Source organism: Staurois parvus, unplaced genomic scaffold (assembly GCF_062004578.1).
Source record: "Staurois parvus isolate SC_StPar_1 unplaced genomic scaffold, SC_StPar_1.0 ptg000282l, whole genome shotgun sequence".
NCBI lineage: Eukaryota > Metazoa > Chordata > Amphibia > Anura > Ranidae > Staurois > Staurois parvus.
The window spans coordinates 8,166,072-8,188,518 of record NW_028318078.1 but is presented as its reverse complement, the minus strand read 5'-3'; the positions used below and the strand labels follow the sequence as shown (position 1 = coordinate 8,188,518).

General features: G+C 44.1%; 1 pseudogene; it reads left to right on the top strand.

Annotated features, from left to right (window-relative positions):
- Nucleotides 1-17,749: 17,749 nt before the first annotated feature.
- LOC149458637 (U2 spliceosomal RNA) lies at nucleotides 17,750-17,865 on the top strand (annotated as a pseudogene).
- Nucleotides 17,866-22,447: the final 4,582 nt, after the last annotated feature.

Sequence of the window (22,447 nt, the reverse complement as noted above, 5' to 3'; positions counted from 1 at the left end):
CTCAGGTGCCTGTAGCTGCTTTATGGACTCTCATTTTGCTTCTCAGAATCAGATTCCCCTCCGCACTAAAACTCAAAGGCTTGCAGTTCATCTGGCAGACGGGTCTGGTATCAGTTCTGGTCCGGTAACACAAGAAACCTTGCCCATATTTTGCTATTCTCTCTCAGGACACCAAGAATTCCTATGCTTGGATATTATCACCTCCCCGATTTTTCCAATTATCCTCGGTATGCCTTGGTTAAAAGCACACAACCCAACCATCAATTGGTTGTCTGGAGAGATCTCTTTTCCTTCGGAATATTGTCTGACTCACTGCACTCTCAAAGAGACAGGTGTGACAAATCCTCTTCTCAGTAGCGACTCTGATCCTGAAACCATGAAGTTTGTCCCTACGGCATACCACGAGTATCTGGATGTGTTCAACAAAAAGAGTGCCAACACCCTTCCTCCGCATCACCCCTATGACTGTCCAATTGAGCTCCTGCCTGGCGCCGAAATTCCTTTCAGTAGAATTTACCCTCTATCCGAAGTCGAATTAGAGGTCCTCCGGGGGTATATAGACGAAAGCTTGGAAAAAGGGTTCATTCGTCTATCTATTTCACCAGCAGGAGCCGGCATATTCTTTGTGGAAAAGAAGGACGGCACTTTGAGACCCTGTATAGACTATCGGGACTTGAACAAAATCACGGTCAAAAACCGTTATCCCCTTTCTTTGATCCCCAAAATATTTCAAAGGTTACGAGGAGCATGTTTTTTCTCAAAGTTAGATCTGAGGGGCACTTACAATCTGGTGAGAATTCGGGGAGGGAACGAATGGAAGACAGCCTTCCGAACCAGAGAAATGCAAGTTCGAGAAACAATCTATCCAATTTCTTGGGCTGGTGATCACTCCTGAGGGCATCTCTATGGACCCTAAGAAGGTGTCCGCCGTCTTAGAATGGCCTATCCCTGAAGATAAGAAAGCAGTGCAGCACTTTATAGGATTTGCGAACTTCTATATGAAGTTTATCAAGGACTTCTCTGGAATCCTAGCACCAGTGACACAGCTCACTAGGTAACATATTCCCTTCAAGTGGACTCCTGAGGCCCAAACAGCCTTTGAGCAGTTGAAGACCATGTTCACGACCGCACCGATCCTGAAACATCCAGACCCTGCTCTGGCCTTCATCCTTGAAGTTGATGCTTCAGAGAACGCGGTAGGAGCCATCTTGTCACAAAGGCAGGGTCCCAAATCCCTCCTGCATCCTGTCGCTTTCTTCTCTGTTGGAATCCTTGCCCGTACCAGAAAAGCTTTCGAGCATGATCTCCATGGATTTTATTGTGGAACTCCCCCCATCTGAGGAATTCACCACTATTTTGGTAGTAGTTGATCGCCTGTCCAAGATGGCCCACTTCATCCCCTTGAAAGGGACTCCTTCTGCTACGGAAACTGCTTCCGCTTTCATCAAGGAAATCGTAAGGCTACATGGCGTTCCCTTGAATATCGTGTCTGATCGGGGAGTGCAATTTACATCCAAATTTTGAAAAGCTCTGTGTGAGGCATTAGAAATTGAGTTACGCTTCTCCTCCGCTTATCACCCACAGACAAATGGACAAACAGAAAGGACAAATCAAACTCTGGAGCAATATCTCCAATGCTTCTCTTCGTATTCACAGGACAACTGGGTATCACTCCTTCCTCTAGTGGAATTTGCATATATTAATTCCATCCATTCTGCCACCAAACAATCCCCCTGTTACTCTAACTATGGATACCACCCCTCCTTTCTTCCAGAAATACCAGTGGAGGCTGCTGTTCCGGCGGTACAAGAAAGGATGGAGTTCCTCAAGAGGAACAGCAAAGTGCTACAAAAAACGATTTCCGAGGCTCAAGTGAGTAACAAAAAATTTTTTGATAGAAAGAGAAGGGGCAATTTGAAATTAAAACAAGGAGATAGAGTATGGCTGTCCACAACTAATCTGAAATTAAGTTGTCCATCAAAGAAGCTTGGTCCAAGATACCTGGGACCATTTACCATCAAGAGAAGGGTTAACCCTGTGGCATTTGAATTGGAATTACCAGCTAACTTGAAGATCCACCCGGTATTTCATTGTTCTCTATTAAAACCACACGTTCCAAGTGGGTTTCCCAACCGAAATTCAGAGGCACCTGCTCCACTGTTGGTGGAGGGAAATGAAGAGTACGAAGTGGAGGCTATCTTGAATTGTAGAAAGAGGGGTGGAAAAACCCAGTTCCTCATCAAATGGAAGGGTTATGGACCAGAGGATAATTCCTGGGAACCGTCCACTAATGTCCATGCCCCATGGATAGTCCAAGCCTACCTCCATCGTCATCCTGAGAAACAAGCCCTAGTGGGCATCCGGAGGCTACCCCTAAGGGGGGGGCAATGTAAGAGAGTTCTTGCAGGAAGAATCACGATTGGGAACGTGCATGCGCGACAGAGATCCCGCGGAAGGATTGCCGGTTGTGCACAGGCGCGCAGGAATGCTTGATCGCGCACAGGAACGCACACGTGCACACGCGCGGTGAAGATTGGCACCAGACGGGCTATTTAAGGTGCGCCTCTGCCCAGATTCAGTGCTGACTGGTCTTCAGCTCCCCCCGTGTCTTGCTTGCTCCTGTTCGTTTCCTTGTTGTTGACCCGGCTTGTTCCTGACCAACTGTGAAATTTATCACCAAATATTCAGCCCAACATTTACAATTACGCTCACTTCTTCAGCAACATTGACATCTACTTCTTGAGGACCCAGTATTAACCAAATATGTTAAAAAACAACCAACCATAGTCTTCAGGAAAACTCTATCCATAGGAGACAAAAATCACATGCAGTCTATATAAACCACAAATTATCCTCAAGGCTTCCTTGAGAGGCATTTTTCAATGTGGCCAATGCTCTTTTTGCCTGTGGATGCAGTAGGGTAGGCATTTTGATTTACCTAACAGAGCCATTCACTCCATGTTTCTATGCTAACTGTGATACATAGGGGATCATCTATCTTATGTTGTGTTTGTGTGGGGCCTTTTACTGTATGTTGGGAAAACTATTCACCAATTCAGGCAAAGAATCAAAGATCATATATATTATTCCAGTAATGATAAAATCTTAACTCATTTTAGTAGACATTTAGGATTGCACCATAAATTTGATACCCCAGATAAGATTTTTGGTTTTAAATGTTGTGCCCAAGGACCCACAGGGTGGGAATTGGGATAGAAAAAAATACTTCAAAAAGAAACATAGTGGATTGAACGTCTCAATGCCTGGTTATGTTTAAAGTTGTAATTTTTCTAAATGAATACTGATTGGGGGGAGCAGTTGTGGTGGAGGTGGGTATTGCATTCAGACATGTGGCCGGTGGAGCCGCAGTGCATGGCCGGCAGGTGTAAATGCATGTTCTGTGAGTGTGCTGGTCTCCCTCCTGCCATGCACTACGGCCCTCTCAAGGAGGGTTGGGAATGCCTTTCCCCACTCTCGACTGTGCGCTCCTCAGTAGGGAGGTCAGGCCCATAGCCAGCCCTTCCATGCATGCACATTCCTTCCCAGTTCCATGGTTGGCCTCTGGGAGGGTGGTTATCTCAGTGCGCATGCGCGGATCATCCCAGTATGCGGTCCTTTCATCATGTGCGCCCAGATCAGGGCTATTTAGGGTGAGGCGGCGCCTGTGGAGCCACTCTTGTGGCCTGGTCATCCAGGTTGGACACAGTTTGCCAGCTTGATCCCAGGTAATGGATATGGAGGCAATGGTCAAGCCTCGTTTGGGGGTACAATTTAGGTGTTATAGGGGCCAGTCATACTACAAGGAAGGGACATTGACTTTGGGTTTTGATCACTACAGTGTTGCCTGTGTTGAGAGGTGAAGGGTGTGCAGGCCTTACCAGTGTCCATTGTGTCCAGCGGGGATTGGACAATATGCATCTGCTGACTTATTGGGGTCTACATTATTGATGACCAGATATCTATACATACTTTTTTAGGTATCTTTACCCAATTGTTTATTGTTATTGTTATGACAGACATGCCCTCTACATTAGCACAGGCATAAGGGACTATAAGGGGCATAATTCACCCATTCCCCTTTTTTTCTCCCCCCTTTCCCATTTTGCAGCAAATTACCAAATCCAGTATATTACTCAGGGTCTGTTTGGAGACCAATTAATACTTTCCAATATATGTGGCTTAGTCAATATATATATATATATATATATATATATATATATATATATACATATATCTTTCGTCTCTCCTTTTTCTGCTTACAATTTATGATTATGTGTTCAATCAACTACAAGGTCATCCTAACCATAGGTGATCCACTTTGGTACCAATCAGGTTATATGGTCATTTAGGAGCGGTAGGACTTCAAATGATACAAATACTGAGGTGCAATTTCTTGTTGTTGTAAACTGTGGTATTTATTCAGTATCATATTTTAGAAATCATTGTTATTTGTTTTGTTGTAACTATGTGATTTGTCAATAAAGAGAATGAAGATTTTACAAAATTTTGATGTTTAAGTGCCTATAAAGTCCATTTAGTTGCAATCACATTTTCACATTAGCTTGAGGTTGAAGGAATGAACAATTTTTGGGAAATGGTTTTCCTACTCAGATTGTCTATGGACCTCTTGCTCATAGTCCACACTGTTCATTAAGACATTACCCCCTTGTCACTTTTCTTTATGACTAAATTGGAGGCATTTTTAGTTCTTCTAGAGCAACCCTCTCTTCTTTAGTCAGATTATCAGATCGATTTCTTTCCCAGTCAATCCTTAATAAATCAGAATGTATCAGGTCTAGAGAAAGACTCACCCACTTATTCTCACTTAGATTGGGCATTCTGTTTGACTTTGTTTTTATTTAACCTGATAATTCTCTTCCATTTTGAAGACCATGTCTCATCAATATTTTTATCCTCTTACCCCCCCCCCCCTTCCTTGTGGAGACTAACAAAATCATCTAATGTTCGTTCTTCCATTATACTGATTGGGCAGGGGCCCTGGTCCAACTGATCATGGCTAAATGAAACTCTGAGCAATACCTTTTGTAGGAAAAGATTTAGGTCTTTATAGACTTCAAATAGGTTCATTTTATATGTGGGGGGAGAAGGAAAGTCCTTTTTGAAGAAATTTTAATGTCTCAATTCCAATTGAAACTCTGATAGATTTATAACTTTTAGATCATCCTTGCCATAAGCTATTGAATTTTTGCTAATAATTTTTCCCTGACTTCTCGTTTGACCTTGGTTCTTGGACTTTACAGTGTTCAATTTTCCATTCTCTTTTAGCTGGGTCTTAACTTGATTGCCACCCTGCTTTTGCAAATTTCCCCCCTCTAAGTCTACCGTCTGTTCTTCTAAAAAAAAACTCACAATCTTTCTAATACCCTCATCTTCCTCACTATCTGAAGAGCAAGGTCCACTCCTTATTGAGGCCTGTCTTCTACGTCTAGATCTACTCCTGTCACGTATTATAGTCATATAAAAAATGTCCCCTTTACTTCAGTCTTCTAAGTCTCGTCAAAATGTTTGTAGTTCAGCCACCTGAAGATTCTTTTGAACCTTTTCAATTTCTTTCTTCAGAAGGTCATTATGTTTATTGAAATGCGGATCATTCTTAAACTGGTCTAGAGATTTAGTACAATTTTCGTTTTGTTCTGATAGCTCTGATAGTTATGATTTTTCTTCATCAACTATGAGACGCATAACCTCAATTCTGTGCTTGATGTACTGTGCCTTCCATTTTTCCAAAAATCTAGTTGTATGTAGGTGCTCAGCAGGCACAACTTTTTCTCTTAAACCCCTTGGGATGATCCCATTTTCAATATAGGATTCCAAAGAAGCGATATCCCACTTCCTATTTAGATATTTATTAGTTAGTTTCCTGTGCTTTCTAAATTTAGTCTTAATTTCCTCTTTTGAACCATCCGAGATTCGACTCGGTTCTTTTAGAAAAGCTGATTCAATTTCTTCATCTAGATCCTCACCAATTTTACATGCCATGCCCAATGTAGGAAATATGTCCACTCTGCAAGGTATCAATATATTATCACTGAAAATTTCAGTATAATCCTCTGATGTGGCAGAAAAGGTAACTAGACCCCAAAGAAGATGTATCCAAATACAAAAATATACAGCTACAAAATTAGGCAGGACAGCCTAAATAACCACTCTCTGTCTCATCACAAGTATGGCTGTGGGTTACGACCAAACATAAGGCAACAACAAAAAAACAGCTGTAAAGAACAGACTGTGCTAAGGTGGTTCTAAATAAAACCCAGGCAGAGCAGTGTTTAAGGAAATGATTACAAAACGTTATTACAAACCTAATCAAAAATATTTAAAGGAAACCTTGCAAAGGTAGACAGACACAAACACAATAGTCATAAAAATAAGCAGTCCAGACTGCAAAGTCAGCAAGCAGTCAGTGACATCAATTATGGCCGCCAAGGACCAAAAGGTGATCAAATAAATGCCACTAAATGAGGACACGGGCATCGCACAAGACCAAAGAACTTAGGCATGCACATGCTAAAAGTATGGTAGTCTCCAAAATAACAATTATTATAATGTAGCTGCCCCTTATGATTTTAATTAAAGCTGCCTCATGCAATATATGAATGAATGATGGTGTTGCAGATTTGACTTGACCAGAATGTAGCACGGTTAACCTCAATGTGTTTCATTAACAGACAGTGAAGAGGCTCCAACAGTTCCAATTATAGAATCAATAGGTCATTTTTTTTTGTTCTTTACAGCTGTTTTTTTGTTTTTGCTTTTTGCAAGACATCCTGCCAGGAAAGGAATGTTCGTGTGTGCAGGTACATGAATCTTTGGAACTATTAGGAAAAAAAAGAATATTCATGCGTGCAGGCGCACAAATCTTTGGAACTCTGCCTATTGTTGGAACGTAGGTGTACGAACCAGAACACGTGCACATGAGTGAAGGCGAGTGCGCATTGGTGCCAGGAGGCCTATTTAAGCTGCACTAGTGCAGTCTGTCAGTGCCATTTGGTCTACTACGTTCCTGTGTTCCTGATACCAGTTACTGCTTGATCTTCTTCTGTCACTGACCTGGTCTGCCTCTGACTCTGCTCTGAACTCTGCCTGTGCTGACCCCTGGCTTGTCCCTGGACTACATCTCTGCCTGATCCTTCTGCTCTTACCTTCTGCTGTACGTTGGCCTGACTCCTGACTACTCTCCGGCCTGCTGCTTGAACATCATCTGCTCGCTAGTTGCCGACCCAGACTGTCTGCTTCTGACTTGTGCCTGATCATCCACCGTATCTGCTATCCTATGTCTGCATCAGTTCCAGTCCAGCTTGTCTGGTCCTGAGGTCTCTGCTCTACAGACACACATCTGCACAAACCAGCAAGAGACTTATCAGGCACTCGTTCCACCCAGCATTTCCTGTCACATTACCAGGGACTCCTGAGCCAGGGCTGTATGAGAAGCCTTCCCCAACACTTCAGGCTCCACCATTTTACACAACATTACACATTCCTATGGCTTTCGGGCTCAAATCAGGCCATTGGGACTGTGCCATAACTAGGTGCATAATTGGCACCCATAGCCATACCTTGTATCTGTAACAAATACTTGTCAAGAAATCAGAAATGGTTATGTTGTGAAGTGAACCTAGTGCTGTTAAGTATAAATTTATCCTGGATGGTGTTCATGTCTGACTGTTGTGAAAGGAAACAATTAACTGCAAATAAACCAATTGTTTGTGGAATTGAGGTATACAGAAAACAGACATCCAGGGAAACCCAACTGTAGGTGGGTTCCCATCTGTAATGTAACAAATGTGATAAAAGCTGGTTTGAATCCTTAATATATGACAGTAATGTGGTAACAACTGGCTGTAGGAAAGTGTCTATGTACTGAAATAGGATGTTTGTTAAGCTGTTCATGGTAGCTATGATTAGATGTCCAGGTGGGTTAGTAAGGTTCTTGTGAATTTTGTGGAGATGGTAGAAATAGGCAACATCAAAAAATTATTTGTACACAAATGCATGTTCCTTCTAGTTAATAACTCCATCATTAAGTGCTTGATCTACCCTGGCCTTGAGGCGATTCCTAAAAGTTGATAAAGGGTCCTTACTAAGCTACAAGTATGTGGTGTGGTCCAAGAGGAGATGCATGGATTTTGGTAGTTAACCCTCTCTGTTCTGAATAACAGCCCTATCTTGTCCGCTTGTTTTATGATAATCTTATTTTCCTGTAGCACCTTAAGGGCTTTGATTTTAGCCCCTAGTATGATTGTGCTCGCTATGCTTAGTGTTATTGCAAACATTGAGGAATTCATCATAAGCCATGTGATTAAACGTTTTAATGTAGGAGCCCTTCACTTGGTGTGGATAAAAGAGATTTAGGCCCAAATGCGGTGTGTGTAACATTAAGCAAATATTGAGTGTGAATATCTTAAAAGCTAAGACTAGTCCTTGAAGAGTAACAAAGGATTTGGATTAAACTGGTGAAAATGTAACCCTTTATTGAGAAGGGATAGTTCCTGATCACCCAATGTGTAAGAACATAAGATATATATTTTTATTGTATCCATATTGGAAGGATTGGTACCTAGTTACATACAAGTAATTGGTAAGATTGAATAAAGACATCCAGTTCAACCTGTGTGGTTGTTTGTATGTGTGTATATATCACTACCATTTTTCATATCCCTGTGTATCGTGTTTGCTAAGGTTCCCATCTAAATGTTCCACAACTTTACTGCTCTAACTATAAACTGTCTAACTGTTGTAAAGAACCCCTCACACAATTTAAGGTCAAGCAGCTTCTCATCCAACTTCATTGGGTGGCCATGTGACTTGAGACTGAATAGTGATCATATGTCCTCTTAAGCGCCTCTTCTCCAGCAAGAATAAGCTTAATATTTGCAGTTGTTCCTCATAACTGAGGCTGTTAGGAATGGACTGGCCAGCAATGGTGGGACTCACCTGCCTTTTGATCTGCAGTACCAGGGCTGGCCAGCGGGTGCTCCCAGCAATCAGAGACTCAACCTTTCAGCCAGCTAACACCTGGAACTGATGATGCTGGGGTATTTAAGGGATGGCCAGACCCAAAGACTCTGCCTTGGTGTTGTGTTTCTCTTGGGCCCTGTATCCTGTTCCTGCTCTCTGTTCCTGTCTGATTCTCTGCTACCTGTCCTGATCCCTGGCTTGTGACCCTGACCATCCCTCTGCTTGACCCTCTGTACTACGCTGCTTGCTACCTGCTGAACCTGGCCTGTGACCCCGACCATTCTCTGCTTGCTCCCCCTGTACCTACTTGCCCAATTGATATTGACCCGGCCTGCCTGACGACGCTTGCTTGTATGTACTGTTATCTGTGGGTGGTTTGGTTTGGTTTGTTTGCACTGTATTATGTTTAGTATTGCACTGCGTTTATGTTTGTATGGTTAGTGTTAATAAATTGTATTGTTTATCACATATCTGAAGTCTGCGTTTCCCTGCATCAGTCACACACCTCTGGTCATACCTGGGAGCCCTGACATTACACCAAGGCCAATCCTGACCAGAAGTGGCTGCACAGGGAAGCCATCTTGGCTTGTTGATGGGAAGGATGGATCTGGATGAGGTTGAATATTTATATCTGCTAGTGTTTGATGACAGGGAGTATGCTTATCAAACTCTGAAGGAGTATACCCGGGATGAACTGCTAGAATGTATACGGCTCGCTCATGTTCTAGTAGATCAGGGCACAGAGTTCTCTGAGGTGCAGCCTTTGATTGAAGTTTGTGCTGAGTTGGTTTCATCTGGTTCCCCCGAATGCAGGGATGAATTTTTGCCACCATTTAGTGCAGACCAGGTAGAGTCCCTGGTGTGGTTATTAGAGGATGATGTGGGTTACTTTCTGGAGCGTTATTCCACATGTTCACCACAGACACTAAGAGATTGTATAAACGCAGTACAGTCATTGACCAGACAGGCTTTGTGTAAGCTCAGCTTTGTTCAACCCATACTGCAGACATGGACAGATTTGTTGCACCCAGCCTCAGTCAGCTTACAAAGACCCAGTCCTGCTTGTAATCTATTTCCTCAAAACTCTATTCCTGCATTCCCAACAGCTCCTCCTGCCCTGCTATCTACCGCATGTCAGTACCCTGTTCCCACTCGCTGCACCTATCCTGCCTTTAACCCTGTAAAAGAGCCCTCTGTAGCAACCGCTCCCTCTCCTGTTCCATCCTCCAGTTCTTCTCTGTCTCCAGCTGCTCCATTCGTTTGCAGACCTGCGTTTACTTGCAGTGCTCCAGTAGTTAAAACCAGAAAAAAGCGAAAATTCTTTCCAACCAATACCATCCTGCCAGTATCCAAACCGGTGAGCCTGCCTTCCGTGGTTCAGCCTGAAGCCTCTACTCGGCCTGAAGCCTCTACTCGGCCTGAAGCCTCTACTCGGCCTGAAGCCTCTACTCGGCCTGAAGCCTCTACTCGGCCTGATGCCTCTACTCGGCCTGATGCCTCTACTCGGCCTGATGCCTCTACTCGGCCTGAAGCCTCTACTCAGCCTGAAGCCTCTACTCAGCCTGAAGCCTCTCTTCAGCCTGATGCCTGTACGCAGCCTGATGCCTCTCTTCAGCCTGATGCCTCTGCCCGGAGTCCTGCCCGATGTGCCTCTGCCCGGAGTCCTGCCCGATGTGCCTCTGCCCGGAGTCCTGCCCGATGTGCCTCTGCCTGATGTGCCTCTGCCCGGTGTGCCTCTGCCCGGAGTCCTGCCCGATGTGCCTCTGCCCGATGTGCCTCTGCCCGGAGTCCTGCCCGATGTGCCTCTGCCCGATGTGCCTCTGCCCGGTGTGCCTCTGCCCGGTGTGCCTCTGCTCGGAGTCCTGCCCGATGTGCCTCTGCCCGATGTGCCTCTGCCCGGTGTGCCTCTGCTCGATGTGCCTCTGCCCGGAGTACTGCCCGATGTGCCTCTGCCCGGTGTGCCTCTGCCCGGAGTCCAGCCCGGTGTGCCTCTGCCCGGCGTCCAGCCCGGTGTGCCTCTGCCCGGAGTCCAGCCCGGTGTGCCTCTGCCCGGAGTCCAGCACGGTGTGCCTCTGCCCGGAGTCCAGCCCGGTGTGCCGCTGCCCGGAGTCCTGCCCGGTGTGCCAGTCTTTGATATCCCGCCAGTTACCAGACCCGGGCGGTGGAACATTTTGCCCAGCTAGGACTGTTTGGAGCGTCCTGAGGCCGCTCCTTGGGGGGGGGGGGTACTGTTAGGAATGGACTGGCCAGCAATGGTGGGACTCACCTGCCTTTTGATCTGCAGTACCAGGGCTGGCCAGCGGGTGCTCCCAGCAATCAGAGACTCAACCTTTCAGCCAGCTAACACCTGGAACTGATGATGCTGGGGTATTTAAGGGATGGCCAGACCCAAAGACTCTGCCTTGGTGTTGTGTTTCTCTTGGGCCCTGTATCCTGTTCCTGCTCTCTGTTCCTGTCTGATTCTCTGCTACCTGTCCTGATCCCTGGCTTGTGACCCTGACCATCCCTCTGCTTGACCCTCTGTACTACGCTGCTTGCTACCTGCTGAACCTGGCCTGTGACCCCGACCATTCTCTGCTTGCTCCCCCTGTACCTACTTGCCCAATTGATATTGACCCGGCCTGCCTGACGACGCTTGCTTGTATGTACTGTTATCTGTGGGTGGTTTGGTTTGGTTTGTTTGCACTGTATTATGTTTAGTATTGCACTGCGTTTATGTTTGTATGGTTAGTGTTAATAAATTGTATTGTTTATCACATATCTGAAGTCTGCGTTTCCCTGCATCAGTCACACACCTCTGGTCATACCTGGGAGCCCTGACAGAGGCCCTCCAGTCCCCTTATTAGCTTTGTTGCCCTTCTCTGGACTCTTGCAAGTTCCAGCACATTCTTCCTGAGGACTGGTGACCAGAACTGGACAGCATACTCAAGATAAGGCCTGAACCACAGTCTTGTAAAGTGGTAGAATTATAGTTTATCTCTTGAGTAAATACCCTTTATAATGCATACCCTTTTCATTGCATTCTATTCCTGAGCTTGTGATCTACTGGGACCCCCAGAGTCTTTTCCACCCTCAATTCCCCTAGAGGTCCTCCCCTAAGTGAGTAACTTGCATTCATATTTTAAGCCCCCAAGTGCATTACTTTACAGTTATCAATATTAAACCTCATTGCCCATCCTTTTATTTTATCAAGTTCTTCTATGTATTACCCTGCATAGCTTTTTATTGTCAGCAAACACTGGGATTGAACTATTTATACCAACCTCTATATCATTTATGAACAAGTTCAACAGAATTAAGTCCCAAGACAGAGTTTTGTGGTACCCTACTTACCACTCCAGACCATTCAGAAGATATGCTATCACCACCCTCTTTGCACGCTCCTTTAACCAGTTTTCTATCCAGGTGCATACACTCTTGTCAATTCCAGCAGATCTCAATTTGTAAATTAAGTGTTTTTGTAGGGTAATGCATCAAATTCGTTTCATGAAATCCAGGTATACTACATCCACAGGCCTTCCTCTATCCATATTACAGCTTACTTCATCGTAGAACAGATTAGTCTGCCAAAAACAATGTTTCATACATTAATGCTGATTACTAGTCAACTATTTTCATAAACAAATTCTTGAATATGGTCCCTTATCAGCCTTTCCAATAGTTTACATATTATTGATGTTAAACTGACTGGACTGTAATTTTTAGGTACATATCTCAACCCTTTTTTGAATATTGGTATTGTTAGCCAATCAGCTGGTACCTTTCCAATCCGTGAGCTGACTGTTCTGTTGCCTTTTTTGTGATTCCTTTCCTCTGCAGCCTCTTCTTCTTTCTGTATTTTTTTTTTTTGCTTTGGGATGGTCGGTGTCGGTCAGAGCTAAAAAATGTATATCATTGTTATGTGTAGTGGTGTACTTGCTGGGATTCAAAACATTATCTGAAGAGGATGGTGTTGGACAAATAGTCAAGCCCTCTGTCCCGTGAGAATATGTAGAAGGTTGATCTGAAGCAAAGGGGCTTTGTTTCTCTCGGTGTTGGCAATTTGGTCTGGTATGTGATTGTCCCCTATTCTCATACCAACCCATATTGCCAACCCCAAGGAAACATCAACCAGTCTGGTGTACATGGTCTTTACTAAGGGGTTTGTGCTTAGGATTCTGTTGTACTGGGGGGTCTTTGTTGGAGGGGAGTCTATACTGAGGGGGTAGGTTGGGAGGGTGGATTTAGTGATGTTAGGGGAGATATGTGGGGAAGGGGGGGTATAGGCTTGAGAGAGTTTGATTGTACTGGGAACAGGGAGTAAGTTTGGTTTTACTGTATAAAGTGGCCTGTGTAGTATGCATCCCCTACTCCTGTACTATAAATGTATCAAAACTGGAGCAGCAAGAATCTGCAGCAGCTGTGCATGTCAACCAATGAGCCTATAGTTTTCATTTTCAAAATTTAACTGAACAAGCTGAACATAGAAGGTGATAGGTTGCCATACACAGCTAGTCCAGTTTTGATAAATTCTCCTCACTCTGTTTTACATTTCATATTTCTGACCACTGCACTAAAAGTCTATTATATGCTCCTGAAGCTCTTCTTTAAGGTAGGCTGTGTTTTGTACCTGGTGGAGATCAACCTGAACAGGGGACTTCTCCTGCTCCTCTTGTCCAACACCCTGATAGTGGTGACAGGTGCAGGACACAGAGTAGCATGAGGGCTGATTTAGCATGCATCGCCAGATGCTGGTTGCAGGTTCTGGATAGCCTTGGATAACCAGACAGGCACAAGAGACCAGTACACAGTGATACTTGATCAGTGGACAGGAGAGAGGTCAGGACATGAACCAAAAGGTCATCATCAGCTGGTTAGCAAGGTTGCCAGGATGCAATCTGGAGTGAGTTCACACCTGAGCAGTGAGGTACAGGGACATAAGGCAAAAGCGGAGTCAGCGTATGAGTCAAGGTCAGGAATCCAAAGACAGATTTAGAGGGACACTGGATCAAGCATGGGAAGACAAATATAGCAGGTCAGGGCACAGGTAAAGCAAGGACTAGCTGAAGACTCCTCAACAATCTGTTCATGTCACAGTCCAGCCTAAATAAGTCATTTGGTGCTAATGCCAGCGCCGGGAATGCACGTGGGCATGCACACATGCTGATTAGTGTGCATGATAATACATTTGCATGTGTGTTCTAATACCTATCTTGCAGTGAGCCTTTGCTCAGAATTAGGAGAATGCAAGTAATAGTATTCTTGTTCCGATACTTACTGTTCTATTCTTTCTGTTCCTATACAGAACAGTTTCATTTTAGTACAACGCGCGTGCTGAGATTTTTATGTCTGTTATACTCTTGCTTGTGACACAATCATTAAAGCATATTTTGTGGTTAAAATGACTGTGGTATATAGGTGCTGAGTACAGAGGGAGAAGGTGTTGATTTAATGTAACTAACTATGCCCCTTTAAACCCCCCACTGTTAGCACACCCATAAGCCTTCTTACTTCATTTTTTGGGTGTGTGTGTAATAAATAAATAAATTAATGGGAAATATATATATATATATCTCAAAAAAATTAAAGGACACTTTGAAAACACATCAGATCTCAATGGGGAAAAATATCATGATGGATATCTATACTGATATGGACTGAGTTATGTGCTAATACTGTAAGGATGCCCCATCGTTTCATGGAAATAAAAATAATAACCTACAGAGGACTGAATTCAAAGTCACCCGGAAAATCAAAGTGAAGAAATGATGCAGCAGGCTAGTCCATTTTGCTAAAATTTCATTGCAGCAACTCAAAATGGTACTCAGTAGTTTGTATGGCCCCCATGTGCTTTTATGCATACCTGACAATGTTGGGACATGCTCCTAATGAGACGACTGATGGTGTCCTGGGGTATTTCCTCCCAGATCTGGACCAGGGCATCACTGAGCTCCTGGACAGTCTTGAGGTGCAACCTGGCAGCGTCGGATGGACTGAAACATGATATCCCAGAGATGTTCTATTGGGTTTAGGTCAGGCGAGCGTGGGGGCCATTCAATGGTATCAATTCATTCATCTTCCAGGAACTACCTGTATACTCTTTCCACATGAGGCCGGGCATTGTCAGGCACCAGGAGGAACCCAGGACCCAATGCACCAGCATAGGGTCTGACAATGGTCCAAGGATTTCATCCCGATACCTAATGGCAGTCAGGGTGCCATTGTTTAGCCTGTACAGGTCTGTGCATCCCTCCATGGATATGCCTCCCCAGAGCATCAATGACTCACCACCAAAACGGTCAAGCTGAACGATGTTACAGGCAGCATAACGTTCTCCACAGCTTCTTCAGACCCTTTCACATATGTCACATGTGCTCAGGGTGAACCTGCTCTCATCTGTGAAAAGCACAGGGCGCCAGTGGCAGACCTGCCAATTCTGGTATTCAATGGCAAATGCTAATCGAGCTCTATGGTACTAAGAAGTGAGCACGGGGCCCACTAGAGGATGTCGGACCCTCAGGCCACCCACTATGATAATTGTCTGTTACAAAACCCCATTCTCGGGACTGAGCCCGAGACAAGGTCTCACATCTGTCAAAAATCTGTGAATGTTTTTCTTACAATTTGAACCAGCTTTCAATCCCAAGGTATAAACACAAAAAGGTAACTTACTGTAATTAATTATATATAAATGTAATGTTTATTTATATGCTTCCTTTTTGGATGGTGTAGGTTGTACTGTTTCTATCATTTTTGTAAATAAAAGCCAGGTAAATTGTTTAAAAAATGCTGCCACTGGCTGACCACACCAATTTAGCCATGCACCCACTTTATATAAGCTGCACCCAAATACTGCAGTGGCCTTTATACCTTGATGTTATTAGCACCAATCCACTCATCAATTTGGTCTTCTTGAGAACAATGGGTAGCAACCCTAATTTTTAGATGGAATAGTGTACAGTGGACTTATCTTCAGCTTTAACCTCAGCCACTTATAATTTATAAGGGTATTGACTGACTCAAATTTTACCATATGAAGTTGAAATATTTCCCTGGGCCAAAAAGACCTTTAGCAGTTAGCACTGTGGTTGTCATCAGAGATGAGCTTTGTTGTCCTAGTATTTGATTTGGGATGTTGAAACATCCTTTCATCAGAAGAACTGAGCTCAGATACAGTTCATCTAAACAGACAAAGTTCATACAAACTTCGAGTTCCTGGATTTTACACAGATTCTACGGGGGGGGGCAGAGACTGCCTATTTTTAAACAAGAGATAACATTTTGCAAAATAATTTTTGTTTTCCCTGGAACAAAAACTAAAGCCTAACACTGTTTTTCACTTGCAGGTTTCTAAAAGACATTTTTTTTTTCATATCAGCTAGTGTAAAATTATCTGAAATTCATAAGTCAGATATTAATGGAACACTGCAAGACGTGAAGTGAAGGTATGCACGTTGGCTTCCAGGAACAGGTGAATTCAAGACAGGTGTGCCAGAGGTAAAAAAACAGAGGAGCTTTAAAGTTTTTTTATGAAGCATGTGTATATACTGTATTAGGTTCACCAGTGTACAAAATTCTTCCAGTTCCTGATGAACCGGCTGAAATTTTCTTAGTTTGTGGCCATGTCAACCTTGAAGAATTGAAGGGGCGTTCTGGTGGACTACTGCATCCCCCTTCGAGCTGGTGTGTGGACTGGACTGTTGTCCTGCCCACTACTCAGCCTTTTTAAGTACCCCCCGGAGAACGCTAATCCTTCTGCTGCAGCTAAGTCTTTTACACAGATTTATGGCGCGAGCTCCACCCTCCACCTCTACTTATTATTCTCACCCTCATCATTCCCACTCTAGAATTGACCATGCTTTTGTGTTACTTAAACATCTCCCTCTTGTGTGTTCCATCTCTATTCTCACAGTTCCGTGGTCTGATCATGACCCCACCAAAAGCAAAGTTACTTTAAAGAGCACTAGGTCCCCTTGTGTGAACTCTCATAAAGTCCCAGTACTTGGTGAGAAAATGCCAGTCCACCTGGCCGTTTTGGATAAGCGTCCCAGTTAGGTTAGGTTAGCTGTGATACTGTCCCTGTGAAAGCATGCTTGATACTGCATCTGGCAGCCTTTTTGCTTTTGGGTGTAGAGGTTTCTGTGGTTTGCTTGCTGTGGGTGTAGCGGTACTCACTCTGCCCTTTGTATCTTGCAGTTTTGCATAAAACTGCTTGTTCAGGCATTTTAGCAGTGCTAGTCGTTCATGCTGAAAATGGTTCCTCCTGGATAGGACTTAGTAGTGAAGTTCCCTCTGTCTAACTTTTTCTCCTTCCTTACTTCCTCCTCAGCTCCAGCCTGGAGGCAGAGCCTCCTTTCCCCGGGGTCCCCTCCCAGCCTTCACGATCCTCAACACTCCATCTTCTACCCGATCACCAGACTCCCCTTGATGGCTAGGCTCTCTCATATTTATGGGCTCATCTACCACACTGCCAGGCCTCCTACCTGGAATTGGTCAGACTTCCGTGAATATGCAGATTTTTATTTCCACCCCTCCGCCCACTAGCTTCTAATCTTCTGGAAGGCTCCAGAACCATGGGGAGGTACCAGAGGCCTGACCTGTAGAGCCCTCCAGACTGACATAAAGTAATCCAAATAGACATGCTCACTTCACTACTGTGAGCAACACTAAAGTTACCTCCCTAGCATGCCTAGAGGGTGCTACAGAGTAACAAAAGACAGCAAGTTTGAAGTTTGACTAGAGATGAGTCCAGAAATCACCTAAACTCATCTTTACATGCAAGGAGTCCCTGACCGCTTCTCGGCCTTTTGGCTAAGATCAAGTGTAGTATCTGTTCTTATCAGTGTCCAGTGGGGGTGCTCCCGGCCATTCTAGCTTTGCGGGGATGGCTGTTGTATAGTACCCTCACTGGTATGATGGGGGTCCGGAAGGCTGGACCGGAGGAACAGAAACCAGGGAGCGCCACGATTCGCTCTGGGGCCTTGGGAGTAATTCCTCTGGGAAAGCTGGAAAGACCCAGTACCTCCTGATTCGGACGGATCTACCTTGGTCTGGCCAGGGGCTGGGGACGCAAAAAGTCCGCAGACTCAGTGCCCCCTGAGGAAGACGCTCTCAGGGGTGCCACTAGTAACACTTGGGTGTGGGACCCCACAGTGTGAAGATGGCACATGGTCACTGTTTTTCACCTCTTTTTGCACAGCGCCCTAAGGACCAGGTCTTTTGGCTATGTCCAGGGCAATTTTTGCTACGGGCCTCAGGGCCTGGTCTGTGCACAATTTGGCACGGTACCACTTTTTTATTTTCTATTTATTTATTTAATTTATTCACTTCCCACGTTTGTCACTTTTCTGTTTCTTATGTGTGTGTTTTTCACGGATGGAGGGTGTGGGTCCTTGGGCCTACCCTGAAGTCTAGGGGGAGGATGTGTGGCCTTTTGGTTCCTTCCTCCCCTGATCCCTAGGGGATTTTCTCTTCGGGAGAACCCCCTGACCTAGTACTGGATGTCCGGCTTCGGCTGGGCATAAGGAACGGTGGTCCACCAGGCCTTTTGGCCAGGAGGCCCAAATGGGAACCTTGTCCCTGTCAGGAGCTTCGTGACCCGGGGGATCAGGGTAACGGTTCAACCCCTTCGGGGGTAGGACAAACACACCCCTAAGTGCACTTTTTCGTGTGGTGTTCGCACTTGCACTTTTTTTGTGATCACTTACGGGTTTTTCGTTGTAGTTTGCATGTTTGCGGACTTAAAAAAAAAAAAAAATCTGTTCTTATCAGTGTCCAGTGGGGGTGCTCCCGGCCATTCTAGCTTTGCGGGGATGGCTGTTGTATAGTACCCTCACTGGTATGATGGGGGTCCGGAAGGCTAGTACCGGAGGGACAGAAACCGGGGAGCGCCATGATGCGTTCTGGGGCCCTGGGAGTAATTCCTCCGGGAAGACTGGAAAGACCCAGTACCTCCTGATTTGGACGGATCTACCTTGGTCTGGCCAGGGGCTGAGGAGGCAGAAAGTCCGCAAACTCAGTGCCCCCTGAGTAGACGCTCTCAGGGGTGCCACTAGTAACACCTGGGTGTGGGACCCCACAGTGTGAAGATGGCACATGGTCACTGTTTTTACACTCTTTTTGCACAGCGCCCTAAGGACCAGGCCTTTTGGCTAAGTCCAGGGCAATTTTTGCTACGGGCCTCAGGGCCTGGTCTGTGCACAATTTGGCACGGTACCACTTTTTTATTTTCTATTTATTTATTTTATTTATTTAATTTATTTACACCTCCCACGTTTGTCACTTTTTCTTTCACTTATGTGTGTGTTTTCATGGATGGAGGGTGTGGGTCCTCGGGCCTACCCTGAAGTCTAGGGGGAGGATGTGTGGCCTTTTGGTTCCTACCTCCCCTGATCCCTAGAGGGATTTTCTATGGGAGAGCCCCCTGACCAAGTACTGTGTGTCTGGCTTCGGCTGGACGCAAGGAACAGTGGTCCACCAGGCCTTTTAGCCAGGAGGACCAATTGGGAACCTTGTCCCCGTCAGGAGCTTCGTGCCCCGGGGGATCAGGGTAAGCGGTCCAAGCCCCTTAGGGGTAGGACACAGCACACCCCTAAGTGCACTTTTTCGTGTGGTGTTTTGCACTTGCACTTTTTTTGTGATACACTTACGGGTTTTTACGTTTATAGTTGCACGTTTGCGGACTTAAAAAAAAAAAAATGCAAGGAGTCCCTGACCAGGTGTGAGACTAATTGTCAGGTTGTTGTTGCTCTGCAAATAGGAATCAGTCTGAACAGCCAGTAATCTTCCCTCACCTAAGGGCAGCTGCACTGCAAAGGAACAATGTGAACACATGACTATACCTACCCAACATTTTGGGATGGGAAAGGGGGACACGTGTGTGAGTGTTTATACAGTATCTCACAGAAGTGACCCATACAGCTTGTATACAGCTTGTATAACAGTGTAAATTTGCTATTCCCTCAAAATAACTCAACACACAGCCAATTAATGTCTAAACCGCTGGCAACAAAAGTGAGTACACCCCTAAGTGAAACTGTCCAAATTGGGCCCAAAGTGTCAATATTTTGTGTGGCCACCATTATTTTCCAGCACTGCCTTAACCCTCTTGGGCATGGAGTTCACCAGAGCTTCACAGGTTGCCACTGGAGTCCTCTTCCACTCCTCCATGACGACATCACGGAGCTGGTGGATGTTAGAGACCTTGCCCTCCTCCACCTTCCATTTGAGGATGCCCCACAGATGCTAAATAGGGTTTAGGTCTGGAGACATCCTTGGCCAGTCCATCACCTTTACCCTCAGCTTCTTTAGCAAGGCAGTGAAGGTGTGTTTGGGGTCATTATCATGTTGAAAAACTGCCCTGCGGCCCAGTCTCCGTATGTATATATATACGTATATATATATATATATATATATATATATATATATATATATATACAATGCTCAGCATTTGTCAGAAAACCTTTACTTTTCTTTCAGAGTCAACATTTTCTATAGTTGACTATAATGCAAAATACTGCCACAAATGTGGGCCATTGATTGCAAACAAAATTTGTTAATTTGCACACACAAAAAAGTATTTTTCCTAACAAATTAATTCAAGACCATGTTGCAAAAATGAATACACTCCAATGAAAGTCTTCGGAGCAAAGCAAAATTTTAGACAACAAAATTCTAATTAACATGAGTTCAACTACAGGTGAGTCTAATTATTCATTAAACAGATCTCCAGCAGACAGTTGATTATAAAAGGGTGTTCCTTAACAAAGAAAACCCCTTCCCATTTCATGCTGTCAGCAATGGCACCACATGGAAGAGAAATGTTACAAGGCCTGAAAAAGAAAATCATTTCATTATAAAAGAAAGGTGAAGGCTACAAGAAGATCAGCAAAGCTTTACATATCACTCAGAATAGCAAAAATGATACAGAGATTTAACAAAGATGAAAATGCAACCATCTCATAGAGATGTTGTCCATGGAAGTGAACACCTCAACAGGAACATCTTCTGATGAGAAGGGTTGAAGAAAATCACCATGCAAGTTCACTGCAGTTAACTAAAGAAGTAGAAAGCCAAACTGGGGTGATTGGTTCTCGTGACACATTATGGCACATTGCTGCAGAGGAAAGGCATGCATGGGTGTTGTTCACGAAGGAAGTCTCTCCTAAAACCCACGCACAAAAAGCCCTCCTAGAATTTGCCAGGGCCATACTGATAAAGAAAACTACTGGGACCCTGTATTCTGGAGTGATGAGACCAAAATGTTTTTGGAATTGATAGCTTCAAACCTTTATGGTGTCGCACAGGTACAGAGAGTACATAGAAAATTGCATGGTACCTACAGTAAAATATGGTGATGGCAGTGTCCTTCTGTGGGGCTGCATGAGTGCTGCTGATGTCAGGGAGCTGCATTTCATTGATGGTAGCATGAACTCACAGATGTACTGCTCTATATTGAAAGCTATCATCACTCCGTCATACACTTTTCCAACATGACAATGATCGAAAACACAAATCTAAGGCCACTGTTGCATTTCTGAAGAGCAGTGATTCAGTGGCCAAGTATGTCTCCTGATCTGAACCCAGTCGAACACCTCTGGGGAATTCTGAAGAGATAAGTTGAGCATCACTCTCCATCCAGCATCCAGGCTCTCAAAAGGGGTCAGAACGAAGAATGGAAAAAGATAGATGTGGCAATATGTTGCCAATTTTTGTTGTGGGGTGTATTCATTTTTGCATCAACTAATTTGAGGAAAACTGAAGATTTTGCAATCTAAGATAGTATTTAACTTACTGTCATGTAATGAGCTAAACAAATGTTCTATAAAAATCAGTTTTGACCAAATTCTGGAAATTGTTCTTGTGTTCATTGAGATATTGATTAAAATCTTTTTCAAAAGGGGTGTACTCATTATGCTAAGCACTGTATATACAAACAAGATTATAAAGCACTAGGGACTGGCAGGAACACCCCAGACTCATGGAGAATTAAAAGATCAAAACTGTTTGGTTAAAGGGGTTGTAATTCTTTACATATACCAAATGAAGTGACTATATGAAGAATATATTTAAAAAAAATATATTTTTTAAAATATATTCTTCAGATTTTTTTAACATAAAAAATTCATTTTAACATATATTTTTACATATATTTATAAATTCATTCAAAAAATGTAGATTTGTATTTTTAACCACTAGCCTACAGGACACTTCTACCCCCTTCCTGCCCAGGCCAATTTCCAGCTTTCAGCGCTGTCACACTTTGAATGACAATTGCGCGGTCATGAAACACTGTACCCATATGAAATTTTTATCTTTTTTTTGAGACAGAGCTTTATTTTGGTGGTATTTAATCACCTCTGGGTTTTTTATTTTTTCTTAAACAAACCAAAAACCACTGAACATTTTGAAAAAAAAAAGTTTTTTTCTTAGTTTTTGTTATAAAATTTTGTAAATAAGTGACTTTTCTCCTTCACTGATGAGCGCTAAT